This window comes from Oncorhynchus tshawytscha, linkage group LG04 (assembly GCF_018296145.1).
Source record: "Oncorhynchus tshawytscha isolate Ot180627B linkage group LG04, Otsh_v2.0, whole genome shotgun sequence".
In the NCBI taxonomy this organism is placed as follows: Eukaryota; Metazoa; Chordata; class Actinopteri; order Salmoniformes; family Salmonidae; genus Oncorhynchus; species Oncorhynchus tshawytscha.
Genome location: NC_056432.1, coordinates 33,652,745 through 33,667,650, shown reverse-complemented (window position 1 = coordinate 33,667,650; position 14,906 = coordinate 33,652,745). Strand labels below are relative to the sequence as shown.

General features: G+C 42.2%; 1 pseudogene; it reads left to right on the top strand.

Annotated features, from left to right (window-relative positions):
• Nucleotides 1–213: 213 nt before the first annotated feature.
• LOC112249508 lies at nt 214–7,253 on the top strand (annotated as a pseudogene).
• The last annotated feature ends 7,653 nt before the right edge of the window (nt 7,254–14,906 follow it).

Genomic DNA, 14,906 nt, shown 5'->3' with positions numbered 1-14,906 from the left:
ACGATGACAGCAGGAAGTGACGAATATCACAAAACAAAGCATGAACAGCAAACATAATCCAGAAAACAAGATCACATCCTACGGGATTGGCTCACAGAGCTGGATGGATAGATACCCTATAGCTATGCGCTATTTGTTCTTTGAGCTCAAATTGCAACACCAGGAGCTTTTTTGTTGCATGCCCAACTTTTCCTTGAGGAAATATCACGCCAAATTCGCACGTCAGCTGACGAAATTTAAACAGCCAATAAAACTCCACTTTGTAGAGTTTATGTAAAACTGAACAATAGAAATTGCATGCTGGTAGGTAGAGTTTTATTGGCTGTTTAAATTTCGTCAGCTGACGTGCGAATTTGGCGTGATATTTTTTCAAGGAAATGTTGGGCATGCAACAAAAAAGCTCCTGGTGTTGCAACTTGAGCTCAAAGAACAAATAGCGCATAGCTATATATATATATATATATATTTTTTTTTTATGCAACCTCACGAAAATAGTGTGAAATGTTTATTACGGACATAAGAAAGGAATTCTACGACATTGTTGTCAACCAGGTGAGAGCTTCTGAAACTGAAATTAGCTTCCTGCATGCTAACTAGTTAGATAACGTTGACTACTGTAATTAGTTAACGTACTTAGCTAACAATAGAGAGGAGAGGACTATTTTTCAGTCGGCTAACGTTAATTTAGCGTTTAATTGAGCTATTTTGCAACAAGTGAATACGATGTTTACAAGCTTCTGTGACTTGAAAATTGTTATGTTTCTCAATTGCGTTGTTTTCAGAGAATTGCTCTCCTGGTGTCATCGGATATCGATGCACTCTGCGCCTGTAAGATGTTACAGGTAAATTAGAGCCCTTTCGTTTGCTGTCAAATAAGTTAACTTTCTGACATAGCTGTACTGTTAGTTGTCAACTGTTCTGCTGCATAGTTGTGTAATTCAAATGTATTCTGATTGCTTCTTACACCACCCTCTACACAGGCACTGTTTCACTGTGACCAGGTCCAGTACACCTTGGTGCCAGTGACAGGGTGGCAAGACCTTTGTACTGCCTTCCTAGTGCACAAGGAGCAGGTAGTGTGACACTCCTGTCCATTCCTGATAGCCCTGGAGTTAATCTTATGGTGTCAAATATGACTATCAAGAACACAAACATCTATGACAGGTGTGTTATTTGCTCTAATTTCAGTTCCACTATTTTGTCCTGATCAACTGTGGAGCCAATGTTGATCTCCTGGAAACCCTACAGCCAGAGGAAAACTCCATCTTCTTCATCTGTGACACACACAGACCTGTGGATGTAGTCAATGTCTACAATGACACCCAGGTGAGCAGTCAATGTCTATCTCCCAAATTACACCTTTTCTTGTAAAAAGTGCGAAAGTACTGCACTATGTGGAGAATAGGGTGCCATTTGGGACATAGTCAAGGTCTGTTATTTAGGGTACACCGGTCCTTTACTAGCCCAGCTTCTAGACCAAGATTATATTCTATGTCTAGCCGTATAACACTAGCCCACTTATTTAGCGCCGGTTGTCTGTGGCTCTTTGGTGGACGGTTTTGATTCATAATGCGTTGTTTGCATCCCCTTGTTGTGCCCGGGAAATAATTAAATCCAATTGTTGACCCCCCCCAAATCAAATCATTGATGTTAGTGTGTGCATGCCCCATTCTGCTTCTTGTCTGTGGCATCATGGCTCCTATATTGCAAGGCTGATTAGCTAGGACAAACAAGTGTGAGGAACAGACAGGTGTGCACGCAAAGCGAGAACACAACATGGAATGCATGTTTTGATTTGGAGGGCGGTGGTAGCATCTAACAATTGGATTTAATAGTTTCTTGTGCACTACGTGGTCATGTAAGGGAAGGCCTTTTAAGAACTGACTATGGATATACATTCCAACGTGGAACATTTGCCACTATACAGGTAGTCATTTGATTGTGAGTTCTCGAAAGCATTTGCTATTGGAATACAATTAGACCTTGTATTATTAATAAATTAAATGATTAATAAAGAGGTCTAAGTTTGGGCTAGTCGTTCACAAGTGGTTGATTGACTTTGGCAGCAGTTGGGTGACTTCACAGGAGAAAAGTCCTTGAGGATACTACCTTTGAGATCATAAAGAGCAAAGAAATTGTTGTCCAGATGGCATAACCACCATCAACCAGTGTTCTGAACCCAATCCCCCCCATCCCCCCAAGGTGAAGCTGATGATAAAGCAGGATGATGGCCTTGGAATGCCCTCCTATGACGACATCTTCCACGATGAAAAGGAAGGCAGTGAGGACTGGGAATAAGAGGGATGGAGGCTCAGTGCCTTCTGGGAAACGGAGACAATGCGATGAGGTATTGCCATATTGATATAACAAAAGTTATGACAAAGAAAATATACCCTCTATTTATCCCATCCCGCCTCTACGTAAATAACCATTTGAGCCAAGGTGGATCTTTCTCATATTTATGGTTCATATTTTAAAAAATGTCCGGTGTAATTTGATTTGTGTGTATGACAATGATGATTCCACAAATAGCGGACAAAGCCGATCATATTGCAGTGATGTATTGCTATTTATACCAACATGTTCCCATGTTTTAGGGGGCAGTGGAGAGAAGGATAGAGCAAAGAGAGAGTAGGAGGCACGAAGGGGATGGTTCTTTAGAGTTTTAAAAGTTTAAATAGTAATGATGTTGTGCAGATTGACTTTTTTGAAACATTTTCATTTCAGACGTGAGATCCTGTTTGACTATGAGCAATATGAATACCGTGGAACTTCAGTGAGTATGGATTATATATTGATTATGTTGAAACTGGGTCCTCTATCTAATCCTCACAGTATCAGTCAAAAGTTTGGACACACCTACTCATTCAAGGGGTTTTCTTTATTTTTACTATTTTCTATATTGTATAATAATGGTGAAGATCTCCACTATGAAATAACACATGGAATCATGTAGTAACCAAAAAGGGTTAAACAAATCAAAATATATTTTGGATAGTTCAAAGTAGTCACCCTTTGCCTTGTCGACAGCTTTACACACTTGGCATTCTCTCAACCAGCTTCACCTGCAATGCTTTTCCAGCAGTCTTGAAGGAGTTTCCACATATGCAGAGCACTTGTTGGCTGCTTTTCCTTCACTCTGTGGTCCAACTCATTCCAAACCATCTCAATTGGGTTGAGGTCAGGTGATTGTACAGGCCAGGTCATCTGATGCAGCACTCCACCACTCTTCTTATTGGTCAAATAGCCCTTCCGCAGCCTGGAAGTGTGTTCGGAAATTGTCCTGTTGAATAACAAATGATAGTCCCACTAAGGGCAAACCAGATGGGATGGTGTATCGCTGCAGAATGCTGTGGTAGCCATGCTGGTTAAGAGTGCCTTGAATTCTAAATAAATTACTGAGTGTCACCAGCAAAGCACCATTACACCTCAACCATGCTTCACGGTGGGAACCACGCATGCAGAGATCATCAGTTCACCTACTCTGAAAGATGAACGCAGCAAAGTACAGAGTTCCTTGATAAACCTGCTCCAGAGCGCTTAGGACCTCCAGACTGGGGTGAAGGTACACCTTCCAACAGGACAACGACCCTAAGCACAAAGCAGGAGTGGCTTCGGGACAAGTCTCTGAATGTCATTGAGTGTTCCAGCCAGAGCCCTGGACTTGAACCTGATCGAACATCTCTGGAAAGACCTGCAAAAAGCTGTGCAGCAACGCTCCCCATCCAACCTGACAAAGCTTGAGAGGATCTGCAGAAAAGAAGGGGAGAAACTCTTTCAAATACAGGTGTGCCAAGCCTGTAGCATTATACCCAAGAAGACTCAAAGCAAAAACAGGTTTAGACATTTTTGCAAATTTATTAAAAACGATCATCTGGGCCACTCAAGGACATTGAGACTTGTCCTGAAGCGAATCCTGCATTGTCTTGGATATGTGCTAAGGGTCGTTGTCCTGTTGGAGGTGAACCTTTGCCCCAGTCTGAGGTCATGAGCACTCTGGAGTAGGTTTTCATCAAGGATCTCTCTCTGTACTTTGCTCTGTTAATCTTTCCCTCGATCCTGACTAGTCTTCCAATCCCTGCCGCTGAAAAACATTCCCACAGCATGATGCTGCCACCATGCTTCAACGTAGGGAAGGTATTAGCCAGGTGATGAGCATTGCCTGGTTTCTTTCAGATGTGACTCTTGGCATTCAGACCAAAGAGTTCAATCTTGGTTTCATCAGACCAGAGAATCTTGTTTCTCATGGTCTGAGAGTCCTTTAGGTGCCTTTTGACAAACTCCAAGCGGGCTCTCATGGAAGCCACTCCTCTGTAAAAGGCCCGTCTGGCCACTCTACCATTAAAAGCCTGATTGGTGGAGTGCTGCAGAGATGGTTGTCCTTCTGGAAAGTTCTCCGATCTCTACCTCATGGCTTGGTTTTTGCTCTGACATGCACTGTCAACTGTGGGACCTTATTTACACAAGTGTGTGCCTTTCCAAATCATCATGTCCAATCAATTTAATTTACCACAGGTGGACTCCAATAAAATTGTAGAAACATCTCAAGGATGATCAATGGAAACAGAATGCACCTGAGCTCAATTGAGTTTCATAGCAAATGGTCTGAATACTTATGTAAATAAGGTATTTCCTGTTTTTCATTTCACATTTGCTAAAATGTCTAAACATGTTTTGGCTTTGTCGTTATGGGCTATTATGTGTAGTTTGAGGAACATTTTATAAGTCTAACACAACAATGTGGAAAAAGTGAAGTGGCCTGCTTGTCACCCTCTGCTCTCTGTCCTGCATTCTTTGTGTGTTAACCCCTTGAAACACTGTCTCAGTCTGCATCTGGCCCTGTACCAACACTGGTCTCTGTATGAGAGTATATGTAACTCATACCATCTGCAACTTCAAGCTCTGGTCCATGCACGGCCAGAAGAAACTCCCAAGAGTTCCTTGCTGACATGGGGTATGCTACCCTCAAGTTTTGACTGTCAACTAGAATCATCTGTCAAATAAGCAAATGATCATTCTAGGGACATGCAGGGCTCAAATTCTTGAGTATAATTTACTAATCAATTAGTCAGTGGCCTCTGAAGGACAAATGTCACTTCATCAAGAGTAATGAGCAGCAGTTTGTCATTTGATTCATTGATGATAATGGGTGGTTTGAATGATTATTAAAGATTCTTTCTGTTTGTGTTGCCCAGCCTGCCCCTGAAGCAGGTGAAGCAGAGGTTCAACTCCATGGACATGTCAATCAAAGAGAATCTGCGAGAAGTCATAGAATAATTTTCAAAGAAATACAGGTAAGAGTGTCTGTTTTAGTGCATCAATATATGGAAACACTTGAGTAAATGAGGGATACAAAGTGTATTAAAAGCAGGTGCTTCCACACGGGTGTGGTTCCTGAGTTAATTAAGCAGTTAACATCCCATGCTTAGGGTCGTGTATAAAAGTCCTGTGCATACCATTATTTTGGCTACCATAGCTATGTCCCCATAGGATGACATTGCCTCTCCACAGGACATGAGAAGTCACTGATTGGTTTGATGAGCATGAAAATGTAAACACATGCCATGGCCGTCCCAGTTACCGTACCTCAACCCAATGAACGCTTATGGGAGATTCTGGAGCGGTGCCTGAGACAGAATTTTCCATCAACATAACAACACCAAATTATGGAATTTCTTGTGGAAGAATGGTGTCACATCTCGTATAGAGTTCCAGACACTTGTAGAATCTATGCCAAGGTGCATTGAAGCTGTTCTGGCACGTGGTGGCCCGGTGCCTAATAAAGACACTTTATGGTTGTGGTCAATTTATTTGACCAGTTACCTGTATCTGTAAATAATCCCCGGTATCAATGACTCTATATTATGAATACAATTATTCTCCTCTCTTAATATACCCAAAACCATCATTTTAAATGCTCTTGTCACTGTTCCTTCAGTATGAAGGACATCGGTATCCAGACGTTCGGCGTTCACTTTGGCTTCAAGAATAGTTTCCTGGCCAATGATGGGGACGCTGCTGTCGCCCTGCTGGAGAACACTGAGAAGGATGAGAGCCCTAGCGACAACTTCATCAAGGCCCTTGACTTCCGCTCCAGGTACACACACATGTGCATCCATGCGCGCGCACACACACACACACACACACACATGAATATAAAACAAATACATCTGGATGCATATCATTAAAGAAAAGGTTCACCCATCTTGAATGTTTTTGTTTTATTGATTTCTCTGGGTCTTTTCATGTGTATCTGAGTTATTGGCGTTCAAGCAGACAGAAATCCTGCCCGGTATGTTGTAGCACCGTGATAGATGCTCTCACTACACTGGAAGTTAATATAATACGACTTTTAGATTGTGAAAACGTCTATCGTACATGTCAGATTTCAATAGTGACTGATGTCATAACTCAGGAGGATGTCATCTCTCGAATGAGCCATTGATTCATTTTTGCGATATTCCTACTTCGAGAAATTTGTAATTTAACGCAGAGTCCAGCACATTTTTTTTTTATCCAGGGTGCCGATGCTGGAGGTATTATAGAAAGAAATCTATTGAAATGTTTAATATATCCTATCTCCATACAAACGGGATGAGACGAGAGGACCTACCTGACTTTGTCCAATAGAATCTAATTTATTGCAAAACGTTTTGCTATGCTGTGCGCTAATGAATGCACCCTAGGTGTTAGAATGATCCCTGATAGGAGTAACCTTGAGTGTCTCCATGGTGGCATTGACCTGGCTAAGAAGCTGAAAGCCATCCAACAGAGCTGCATCTGCACTAACCTCATACTGTCACAGGCACCCTTCCTCTACTGCTACCTCTTGGAGGTGTGTGTGAGTGAGATGCCCCCCCTTTTAACGCTCCTCTCCATCTCTGTGCATGGCACTCCTGATGTGAAGCTGTTCTCCAAGCCCATGGCTTTGACTCTGCTCTGCAAGTACCTGCTCAAAGCCTTCGTACGCTCCGTGAGTTCCTCACTCTGTTTCACCTACCCATTGTCCAAGACCCCGTCTAGCTTTATTGCCCCTTGTCTTCAATTAGTTTCAAAAGAAAATGTGTTTTTAGATGTTCCTTTGGGGTCCTTTGCATCGCTCTTGCTTATGTCTGCCTATGCCTGTTCAAAGACAAGGAATAAGCACTGTAAGCTACTGCCCTTGGTCATAGCTGCTCCCATGGATTTTGAAGGGAACTATCATCGTTCTGGGCATCCCACCTGAGTCTGAGACATCTGACAAGAAGAGGTGAGTCCATAACGTGTGTCGGTCGTGCGCAAGATTACAGCACTTGAATGTTCTTGGTTGTATTTTGTGGGGAAACCAAAAATGACCATTGTAATTTGTTTCCTTTCATTTGCGCTGCCTCTAATTTCTCTCACCCTCTCCCCCTCCAATGGTTTCATTGGCTGTGCGTTTGAGAAGGCAGCAGAGAGCACCAGCTCCAGAACTCTCCACAACCACTTTGACACCTCTAGTAAGTAAAATGTTCTTGTCATTGTATATATTGGCCACAAGAGAGCAGACATTACAGATGGAACCTGTTAGCTGTACACTTTCTTTTTTCTTACACACAGTTCAATACTTGATTTTGGATCTCATCAAATGCCTCAAGTCATTCTTACAGGTGTAATCATTACATCATCAGGTGTTAACCATTTCCCCATGGAATCAGACACACACACATCCTTACCTGTGTTTTCCCTTTGCAGTCATTGAGCTAAAGATGGAGGATGGGACTAAGTTTCTGAATGCCCTCATCACCCTGCTGTCCTAAGGCACACTGTTTGGGTAAAGTTCCTGAAAGTGAAATATGAAAGCTGTCGATGCTGGAAGAGACTGACATTACAATTAGATTCATGCCCGATTTGATGAAGATCTCGATTGTGTGCTTCACCCCTTTTATTCAGCTAACAGTAATTCCAATGTCTATTCAGCTCTGGACACTGATGCCAATTCCATGTGTATAATTGTACAGTTTTTTTTGTTTTTTTTTGTAAATGTTTTTATTATCATGTAAATAGTTTTTTCTTCTGTTGTCTTTATTTTTTATTTTACGTAACACTTAATAAATTATATTTTATCCACATATAATTGTTGACGCTACCATCTACTAGGGGAAGGATGCGTTTGAAACATTGTAGTAGGGTGTGTAATAAAATTTCTCAGTATGTGATATGGACCATAGAAACTGTGATGGTTTAACCATCTCCCCCAGTCTACTGATCTGGAGCATGGGTTAATACATGTTGGCCCACATAGCGGAATATAACCCCAGTTTCCTGGTATTAGTTTGGGCTTTGTTCATTACTGTGCTGGATGGATGGGTGTGCTCCAAGCCCCGCTCTGTGAGCCCCTTATCTCTCTCTGATCAATCTGTAGCCACGACCCACAGAGCAGAGGGTGCTGGCAGTTTCACAGAAAAGGCTGATCTGCTCTCCACAGTGAGAGTGAAACATGCCAGAAGGAGCATCTTGCTTACTGAGCTCTGGTGCAGTGCAACTGAATGTTAAAGTGTATAGTTCTATTGTTTAGCATTTAGTTTCCTCTGAAACCACGTGTGTACAGTCGTGGCCAAAAGTATTAAGAATGACATAAATATTAATTTCCACACATTTGCTGCTTCGGTGTCTTTAGATATTTTTGTCAAAGGCTTTTATTGACAATTACATGAAGTTGATGCAAAGAGTCAATATTTGCAATGTTGATCCTTCTTTTTCAATACTACTGCAATCCACCCTGGCATGCTGTCAATTAACTTCTGGGCCACATCCTGACTGATTGATTATGCAAGAATGGGCTGCAATGCTTGGAGTTTGTCAGAATTTGCGGGGTTTTGTTTGTCCACCCGCCTCATGAGGATTGACCACAAGTTCTCAATGGGATTAAGGTCTGGGGGGTTTCCTGGCCATGGACCCAAAATATCAATGTTTTGTTCCCCGAGCCACTTAGTTATCACTTTTGCCTTATGGCAAGATGCTCCATCATGCTGGAAAAGGCATTGTTCGTCACCAAACTGTTCCTGGATGGTTGGGAGAAGATGTGTTGGTACCATTCTTTATTCATGGCTGTGTTCTTAGGCAAAATTGTGAGTGAGCCCACTTCCTTGGCTGAGAAGCAACCCCACACATGAATGGTCTCAGGATGCTTTACTGTTGGCATGACACAGGACTGATGGTAGAGCTCACCTTGTCTTCTCCGGACAAGCTTTTTTCTGGATGCCCCAAACAATCGGAAAGGGGATTCATCAGAGAAAATGACTTTACCCCAGTCCTCAGCAGTCCGATCCCTGTACTTTTTGCAGAATATCAGTTTGTCCCTGATGTTTTTCCTGGAGAGAAATGGCTTCTTTACTGCCCTTCTTGACACCAGGCCATCCTTCAAAAGTCTTTGCCTCACTGTGCATGCAGATGGCGCTTGCTGGACTTTCTTGGGCGCCCTGAAGCCTTCACAACAATTGAACCACTCTCCTTGAAGTTCTTGATGATCTGATAAATTGTTGATTTAGGTGCAATCTTACTGGCAGCAATATCCTTGCCTGTGAAGCCCTTTTGGTGCAAAGCAAGGACGGTACGTGTTTCCTTGCAGGTAACCATGGTTGGCAGAGGAAGAACAATGGTTCCAAGCACCACCCTCCTTTTGAAACTTCCAGTCTGTTATTCGAACTCAATCAGCATGACAGAGTGATCTCCAGCCTTGTCCTCGTCAACACTCACACCTCTGTTAACGAGAGAATCACTGACATGTCAGCTGGTCCTTTTGTGGCAGGGCTGAAATGTAGTGGAAATGTTTTTGGGGATTCGGTTCATTTGCATGGTAAAGAGAGACTTTGCAATTAATCTGATCACTCTTCATAACATTCTGGAGTATATGCAAATTGCCATCATACAAACTGAGGCAGCAGACTTTGAAAATTAATATTTGTGTCATACTCAACTTTTCCCACGACCGTATATAAAGTTGAAGTCGGAAGTTTACATACACTTAGGTTGGAGTCATTAAAACTTGTTTTTCAATCACTCCGTACATTTCTTGTTAACTATAGTTTTGGCGAGTCGATTAGGACATCTACTTTGTGCATGACACAAGTCATTTTTCCAACAATTGTTTGCAGACAGATTATTTAACTTATAATTCACTGTATCACAATTCCAGTGGGTCAGAAGTTTACATACACTGTGCCTTTAAACAGTTTGGAAAATTCCAGAAAATTATGTCATGGCTTTAGAAGCTTCTGATAGCCTAATTGATGTCAATTGGAGGTGTACCTGTTTTTCAAGGCCTACCTTCAAACTCAGTGCGTCTTTGCTTGACATCATGGGAAATCAAAAGAAATCGGCCAAGACCTCAGAAAAATAATTGTAGACCACCACAAATCTGGTTCATCCTTGAGAGCAATTTCCAAATGCCTGAAGGTACCACGTTCATTTGTACAAACAATAGTTTAAACACCATGGGACCACACAGCCGTCATACCGCTCAGGAAGGAGATGTGTTCTGTCTCCTAGAGATTAATGTACTTTGGTGCGAAAAGTGCAAATCAATCCCAGAACAAAAGCAAAGGACCTTGTGAAGATTCTGGAGGAAACGGGTAAAAAAGTATCTATATCCACAGTAAAACGAGTCCTACGTCAACATAACCTGAAAGGCCGCTCAGCAAGGAAGAAGCCACTGCTCCTAAACCGCCATAAAAAAGCCACACTACGGTTTGCAACTGCACATGGGGACAAAGATCATACTTTTTGGAGAAATGTCCTCTGGTCTGATGAAACAAAAATATAACTGTTTGGCCGTAATGACCATCGTTATGTTTGGAGGAAATAGGGGGAGGCTTGCAAGCCGAAGAACGCCATCCCATCCGTGAAGAATGGGGGTGGCAGTATCATGTTGTGGGGGTGCTTTGCTGTAGGAGGGACTGGTGCACTTCACAAAATAGATGGCGTCATGAAAAAGGAAAATTATGCGGATATATTGAAGCAACATTTCAAGACATCAGTCAGGAAGTTGAAGCTTGGTCGCAAATAGGTCTTCCAAATGGACAATGACCTCAAGCATACTTCTAAAGTTGTGGCAAAATGGCTTAAGGACAACAAAATCAAGTTATTGGAGTGGCCATCAGAAAGCCCTGACCTCAATCCTATAAAACATTTTTGGGCAAAACTGAAATCGTGTGCGAGCAAGGAGGCCTACAAACCTGACTGTTACACCAGCTCTGTCAGGAGGAATGGGCCAAAATTCACCCAACTTATTGTGGGATGCTTGTGGAAGGCTACCCAAAACTTTTGACCCAAGTTAAACAATTTAAAGGCAATGCTACCAAATACTAATTGAGTGTATGTAAAATTCTGACCCACTGGGAATGTGTTGAAAGAAATAAAAGCTGAAAGAAATCATTCTCTCTACTATTATTCTGACATTTCACATTCTTAAAATAAAATGATGATCCTAACTGACCTAAAACCGGGATTTTTTACTGGGATTAAATGTTGGGAATTGTGAAAAACTGAGTTTAAATGTATTTGGCTAAGGTGTATGTTAACTTCTGACTTTAACTGTATATATACACACACACACACACACCACCACACCAATTACTGGGTGGAACCTGTTTATTTTCTAGTGATGTTATTACCTAAAGTGAGCTTACAGAGACAAATTATTGTTTACTTCTACTTTGGGAGCGGATGGTCTCTTGAACTTGGCCACTGTGATGTGGGACTTCGCTGCCATGACTTCCCTGGTCAGGGTCTGGTTTCACTATTCCACTATTCCTTTACATTGTGAACTTCATCCTTATCAAGGAATGTTCTGGAGGTTTTCCTGTCTGCCTTTTCACCAAATCACAACTGGTCTGTGCCCCATCTCAACACCCCCATACCCTTTTACCTTCTCATAGCCTCACCCCAATCTATACAGAGGTCACATGTCTCAGATGCCATTGAACGTGACGAGATTGTGAATTCCATCCAGTCAATTATGGTATCCCTCCCACTGGCCATTCTTCGGGGGAAACATCACTCATGGTCTCTGTTGCAAAAAGTTGGGTATTAGCAGAATTCTGTGTAAAGACACAGTTTCTACCTGGGTGAGCTTCCCCTGATATCTCACCAGGGTCCAATAGTGCACTTTATAGGGAATAAGGTGTTGTGGGATGCAACCTCAATTGTACCTCTCCAGTCCTAACCCATCTTTACTTCATCTCCAAACAATCTCCATCTCGCCATAATTTCACTCCACCTTTAAACCAAACCACCTCACCCCTCAAACCCCACCATATTTATTGATTACCATCTTCCACCCATCCAACCCCCAGTGATGTGTAGCCACCGGTCTTTCTGCTGCTCTGTTCCAGAGGATTATGACACACTCCCCTGGTCGGGTCGCCACGACACACACACACACACGTGGCAGGAGAGGGGTAGGGTGTGGGACAAAGAGTATTAGATGATCTTACAGTCTCACACACTCGTGTTGCCTTTACTCCTTAGGGTTTTGCTACTTTGTTCACAGAAGGACCCAGTGACTACTTTACCCAAGAGCACTGTGTGTGATTGTGTGTATGGGTCACTGTGTCAATACCATTGCAGCTCTTTACCTCTTTATTCATATAGTATTACATATTTGTTTATTGGTTAGAAAGACTTAAAGAGATGTTTGAAAGTTTTAGGGAAGACATTTTCAAACTTAAAATGTTGCTTAATGATTAACATTCTCTCAAACAAACTCACTTTCAAAGTGAAGGAGATGAGTTGTGGTCTCTTCGGCAGTTTACTTTAATGTTGTTTTTTTTACAGTGGCTGTGAAGCATTCAGGCACATTATATTTACAGCATGTCTCAATCACTTCTCACACATAACCCTCTCCATCTAAAGCCATTTCACTACTTCTCTTCCTCTTTCTTTCTCGATTTAACAATCCCAGATTCCTGATGGGATTAGGCAGGCTGGACGACCAGGGACAAAAGCCCACAGCTGACTCCTACTCCCTGTCGCCCGTCTCACCGAGTCACTGCTGAGGAGGGTGAGTGGGTTACACACACACACACAAATAAGTTGCTCTTCCCCAGTGCTGAATTTACTGAGCCAATCGTCACTAGCTCCCTCAAACTTCAGCTGGGGTCTACAGATGCCCTTTACATTTTGACCCTTAATCCTAGTGACCTCTGACCTCTCACAGTTATAGGTTCAGCCTCGAAAGCTGGCATCACTACCCTCTTTCTAAACAAACTCTTGAAACAGAGTATAAATGTTGTGCATTTTTCTTATTTTTTTATTTGGTAGTGTAGCAATGAACCTGACTACAGTGCATGCTTTTTTTCTTTCCTTCTTAAAACCGAGATGCCATCGAACTACAGACCATGTTGGGAACAAAGGACCTACCACTGCTACTGCTTTCTGAAAGTCTAACCACCTACCCACCGTCATGGATCTGTGACTATACCAAATGCTTAGACACATACACGGCATGGAGAGGCCAGTGTCTTAGATGACTGGGCAGCCTCACAGAAGGCCAGACCTGAGGCCAATTAAAGCCTTTCACGAGAAGGGACACACTGCACTTCCTGGAAACCTCACAGAGAGGGAAGGACATTCTTTACACTATCCTAGTCCAGACCTGAGGATATTCAAAACAGAATCCACTGGGCCAAAACTGGTTGAGTCAACATTGTGTCCATGTCATTTCAACCCCCAAATATTTTTTTTAAGTAATCAACATAAGGGAACTTCATATTTCCTTTCACCCAATTTATAACCTATATGCCATGGTGACATTGTTTGTTGGTTTCACTTTAGTTGACAACTCAACCAAATGTTAATCCAAACTAGACATGAACTAACATCTGTGTCCAGTGGGAGGGTTTCAAACCATACGGTTTCTGCTACTTCGTACCAAGATAAACTTTGATAGGGGCTCACACACTCATAGGAATTATCTAAACACTAATTTAATCCTAAACTAATAGTTTGTTGTTTATTTTTCCCAAGCTGTGCTGTTGTGAGCATCAGTCAACAGAGAAAATCCACACCAGTGCCTGGAATAAGCAACACAGAGTTTCCTGCAAGACGCAATTAGTGTCAAAACAATGCTCTCCTCAGGATCCTGTGTGTGTGTTGTAACTTGTTTGTTTATTTACCCTTGTACTGATTGCCATTTCCCATGTAAATATGTGGGCCAACAGGCCCAGCTGATACTAAAAACAGCCTTGTCCATTAATTACAAAGACCTTGGGTTGACTACAGTCGTGGTCAAAACTTTTGAGAATGACACAAATATTAATTTACACAAGGTTTTGTCAGATGTTACTATGGAATACTGAAGTATAATTACAAGCATTTCATAAGTGTCAAAGGCTTTTATTGACAATTACATGAAGTTGATGCAAAGAGTCAATATTTGCAGTGTTGACCCTTCTTTTTCAAGGGCAATCCACCCTGGCATGCTGTCAATTAACTTCTGGGCCACATCCTGACTGATAATCAATGCTTGGAGTTTAACAGAATTTGTGGGTTTTTGTTTGTCTTCCCGCCTCTTGAGGATTGACCACAAGTTCTCAATGGGATTAAGGTCTGGGGAGTTTCCTGGCCATGGACCCAAAATATTGATGTTTTGTTCCCCGAGCCACTTAGTTATCACTTTTGCCTTATGGCAAGATGCTCCATCATGCTGGAAAAAGCATTGTTGGTCACCAAACTGTTCCTGGATGGTTGGGAGAAGTTGCCCTCGGAGGATGTGTTGGTACCATTCTTTATTCGTGGCTGTGTTCTTAGGCAGAATTTGGTGCAAGGCAATGATGACGGCACGTGTTTCCTTGCAGGTAACCTTGGTTGACAGAGGAAGAACAATGATTCCAAGCACCACCCTCCTTTTGAAGCTTCCAGTCTGTTATTCGAACTCAATCAGCATG